The following is a 5,380-nucleotide window of genomic DNA, read 5'->3' on the forward strand; positions in this document are numbered from 1 at the left end:
GCCAGCGTCACACAGCAAGACATTGGAGACAACTGATTAACGTATTATAAGTGAGATGTTATCTTCATATGCAGTGGGTGATTGAAGATGTTCATTCAACAATATTCAATAAACATTTATTAAGGGCATAGCATGTGCCAGGAATTGTTATAGCAATGAAGATATAAAGACAAAAATGATTCAGTCCCTCCTCCTCAAGAAAGCATATTCTCAAGGAGTATATATTATATTGGGGGAGACAACATGTATATACAAAATTAAATAGGGGAAAGGAATAAGCATTTATATAGCACTTCTATGTGCCAGACATTGTGCTAAGAACTTTAAAAATATCTCATTTGATAATTCAAATGTAAAATAAATGTATGAATAAAGCATTAATTAAACATAATCAAAAAAGTACTGTGCTAAGTAGTGAGAATATAAATAGAAGAATAAGATACTCTTTGCTCTCAAGTAGGTCCCATTCTTTTTTTTCACTTTTTAATAGTATTTTTTTCAATTACACATAAAGACAATTTTTAACATTCATTTTTCATAAAATTTTGACTTCCAAATTTTCTCTGTCCCTCTCTCCTCTGCCGCCTCATTGAGAAAGCAAGCAATTTGATATGGGTTATATATGTAAATCATGTAAAACCTCTTACCATATTAATCTTGTTGTGAAAGAAGAAAGTTTGCAAAAAAAAATTACAATTTGTAAAAAGAAAAAAAAACATAAAAAATAAAGAAAGTGAAAATAGTATGCTTCGATCTGCATTCAGACTCCATCAGTTCTTTCTCTGGATGTGGAGAGCATTTTCCATCATGAGTCTTTTGGAATTGTCTTGGATCATTGTATTGCTAAGAGCTAAGTCAATCATATTTGATCATCAGAAATGTTGCTGTTTTTGTGTACAATGTTCTCCTGATTCTGCTCACTTCACTTTGCACTAGTTTATGTTGTCTTTCCAGGTTTTCCTGAAAGCATCCTGCTCATCATTTCTTATAGCACAATAGTCACAATAGTATTCCATTACATTCATGTACCACAACTTGTTCAGCCATTCCCCAACTGATGGGCAACCCCTCAATTTCCAGTTCTTTGCCACCACAAAAAGAGCTGAGTAGCTCCCATTTTAATGGGGAAGACAACACATAAGAAAGATTTCAGCTACAAGCCCTATAGAAAAATTCTATAGGGTACAGTGGCAAAGCAGATATTAATGCCTTTTCTTTAATGTCATTTCCACTAATAAAATCACATCAGTTTCTGATGCTGACTCATTGGGCAGCGTCAAGGACTTTGGTGGCAAGAATTTTCCTTTCTGGGTATTTAGTAGTTGTGGCTGTAGCATCTGCAGGAACAGTGACCAGACTGCATCTCCACAGAGGGGTTGCTTCCCAGGATGATGGCTGAAGGACTTGGGTTGGAACCATTGCTACTCCCAAGGCTCTTGGGATCAGGGTTCTGGGTTGTCTCCATCAGGGTCAGATGGGAGAGGTGGTGGGGGTGGTTTGACTTGCCTGGCACATGCCTTCTCCTGACTCTCCAGGATGCCTTGCTGTTTCAGCTAGTCTGGCTTGCCTGCCCTATGAATGGCAGTTGGCTGATAGTTGGTGGAGATGGTTGGACCCTTCTCCACAAGAGTTGCTTCTCTGGCTAATGGTTGTGAGGGCTTGGAAGCAGGATTAGTGTCTGGAAACTGTTACCATTCCCATCATTCTGTATGCTCAGTGATAGCAGGTGGTCATCAGTCATTGCTGTTGGTAGGCCCACTCAATTCCTCTCCTCAATAAAGGCTTTCGGGGCTGATCTGGAAGCAGGTGTGGTGGTTTGTGGGGCACTGCTTTTCCAAGACTCTTGGTCTGAGAGTCCTAGGTGGTTTCCAACAGGGTCTGAGGGGAAGTGGTGGTCAAGGTGGTGGTGGTTGTTTGATTTTTCTGGACACATTCTGCCTTCTGTTTCTCTCTCAGTTTTCCCTGCTGCCTAGGCAAATTATGTGTAAAAATTTCCAGGGGAAGGCACTAGCAGCTGAGGCAGAGGACAGGCTTTCTTAACAGTAATTAAGGCATTTGAGTTGATATTTATTGAATTGAATTGAAATGTCTGGGGAATTGAATTGAAGAGAGGATAGGGAAAGTCCTTTGAGAAACATTTTTTTGTGTTTCCAAAGAAAATACATGTAACTGATTGCAAAACTGCATTCATAAGCACAGGGGCAGCTGTCATTTTACTGGCAGTCTGTACTTTGATGGAAGTGGAAGAAATAAAATAATACTGATTTCTCTTTGTTCTGGAAGACTTTATTACTTTGCATTCCCAGAGGAGTTTCTTCAATAATACACACTGGGCTTGGGGGACAAGAGTTTTTTGTTTTTTTTTTGCTAAGAATACAAAATGTGTCCCCTTGGGGTTGGAGGGGTCATGTGACTTGTCATCCAGGAGGAAAAGGAACAATCGTTGTATTCTTGGCAACATTCACACGAGATCCCTGCAGCACCCCCATCTCTAATCTACCTTGAGACACACCTTCCAGCCTCAGGGTGTCCAATTATTCCTAAGATTTGCTACTTTCTCTCCTAAACTACTTATTCTCCTTCCAATTCTTTCCTGCAGTGCTTTTACCTCATTTTTTAAAACCTTTTATTTTAATTTCTTCTAGGTATTCATGTAGTCCATTTTTTCCCCCTTTGAGTCTCTGCTTGCAGGTGTTAAGGGATTATTTGCTTCTTTGTTTTAGAGATTTCTAAATTTGCAATAATTTTTTTAGACTGGTCAGGCTTTCTTTTGATTTACTCATCTTTCCAGCTTTAGTTCCTCAACTGAGGCTTTGTGCCAACTGCTGCTCTTTCAGGTGGGATGGTTGGCTGTACTTTGGTTTGCCCTAGGTCCACCTGGTTCCTGCACTGATCTGGGGTAGGCCCCACCTTGGATCTTTGAGGTTCAAAGTGCTTGATCTTCAGGTATTTCTTTGGTGTTTTAGATAGTGTGATAGAACACATAGGCCTGGGGTGTCCTGGTTTGAGATCTACTTCCTGGGGCTTCCAAGGTCTCCAACCCAGGGTTTTCTGACTACCCTGGGGTTTTCTTAGAGGAGTTTTCCACTCTTCTTGCTTCTGGACACAGAACTTTCTAGGCTAAACTTATCCCTGGCCCATCTCTGGTCACATGAGTAACCTGCCTGCCCAAGCTGATGCTGGCTTTCCTGGAGGGCCTCCTTTCTTTCTTATGGTTGTGTGTAACAGTGACAATAAATGATAATGGCAAAATAACACTGATCCATAAAAATTTAAGGATAATGTTTTTGCCATATCAAATATTCATAATCTCCAAGCTACACTGAATGAAAAACTTTCAAAATGTGGAGACCTAGCAAAAAAATCACAACTATCCATTATACCCTGCATCATCATTGCCATCATCATCATCAACCAACAGAAGATGAGCTAACATTCCAATACAAAGTCAACGTCATTCTTGTTGTCCAGTATGCTAATGGAGTTGCCCAAAGATGCTTTCCATTAATTTACAGAAGGTAAACTTACGTCCCGATACTTTTACTCAAGTACGAAATGCAGTTTTTCTACATATCTGTACAACAATCGGTAGAATATAAAATATAAAAGAATTGTAGAATAGTCACTCATCTCAGGACTCTTTCTAGGGGGAGGAGAATAAGCATTTATTTAATGTCTACTGTGAGCCAGGCACTGTGTCAACTGCTTTACAAATATCATCTCCTTTCATCCTCACAATAATGTTGGGATGTAGGTGCTATTGTTATCCCCATTTCACAGCTGAAGAAACTAAGATAGACTGAGCTTAAGTGACTTGCTCAGGGTCCCACAGTTTGTTAATCGCTGAGGTCAGATTTTGAACTCAGGTTTTTTTGACTCCAGGTCCAAACCTAGCTGCCTATCTAAACTACACTGAAAATATGAGAACAAGGTGATTATTGTCTGAAGGTTATTGCTGTCGTTTAGTTAAACATAGCAAAGTATAGAGAATAAAGAGCTGGCTTCTAAATCAGGAAGACCTGTGTTCAAATTCTGCTTTCTGTCACATACTAATTGTGTGAATGTGGGGCAAGTTATGCCCCTGGTAATTCTCTGCAATGCAGGTACTTATCTACATTGGTAGAGGAAATTGGAACCTCCTTCATTGATAAAATCATAGGTCTAGTTTAGAAAAAAACTTCTCTCTCTCTCTCTCTCTCTCCATATATATATATACAAGTGTGTGTGTGTGTGTGTTCATTTATTTATTTATGTAACTTCTTGAAGGGGAAGCTAGTACATAAAGTGCTGGGCCTGGAGTCAGGAAGACACATATTCCTGAGTTCAAATGTGACCTTAGACACTAATTGTGTGACCCTGGACAAGTTGTTTAACTCTATTTATCATAGTTTCCTCATCTGTCAAATGAGCTGGAGAAGGAAATGGCAAACCCACTCCAGTATCCTTGCCAAAAAAACACCAAATGGGGTCATGAAGAATTGAACACAACTGAAAAATGACTTAAAAACTTCTTGAAGATCAAATAACAATATACATTGTTAGATGAATAAAAATATAGTCATTGATGAATAAATACATTTTCATATATTTTGAACACCTGATCATATATGATGAATATGATTAATAAAATATGTTTGTATATTTTGAACATATGTTAATATGTGAACATATATTTGTGCATGAACATATATATATTCATGTATGAACATATGTTTTATATAACAATATATTATTATTCACCTCATTCTCATACTTTTCCATGGAGTTCAGATTGAAACGATCCTTGGACAATTCACTATCCTCCTATTCTTTTAAATTTAATGTTTTCTAGACCGTGGCTTAGATGTATAGAATAAATGCTTTTTGCAATGGAATGAAAGTATTGGGATGTTAGTTCATCCTCTGTTGTCGATAATGATGATGACAATGATAATGAGGAAGGCTATAATGGATAGAGAGCCAGTCTTAAAGCTGGTGAGATCTGGGTTCAGGACCAATTTCTGACATACTAACTATAATCCTTGGGAAGTCACTTAACTACTAAGGGCCCCAGACAATTTTCTAAGACGTAAATTGTAGAAAACATGTTAAACTTGCATCAGTAGAAGAAGCTTCCTCATGGGGAGCTCCCTATACCAATAACAATTCAGGTCTAGTTCCTCTCCCTAAATTATTGTTATTATGGTGCATTAGAAGAGGTTAGTGTGGCTGCGAAATGAATCCTGAACTTCAAAAATGAAAATTCATTTCAAAAGTATCAGTACAGAGTTGGTTATGTATGAGGTAGTGTGTGTGTGTGTGTGTGTGTGTGTGTGTGCTCTCAGGCAGAGGAAAGGTAGGGTTTGCAGAGGAGACAGAGGAGAGCTTTGTGCAGTAAGCA

Source organism: Vombatus ursinus, unplaced genomic scaffold (genome assembly GCF_900497805.2).
Source record: "Vombatus ursinus unplaced genomic scaffold, bare-nosed wombat genome assembly UNPS02006779.1, whole genome shotgun sequence".
Taxonomy (NCBI): domain Eukaryota; kingdom Metazoa; phylum Chordata; class Mammalia; order Diprotodontia; family Vombatidae; genus Vombatus; species Vombatus ursinus.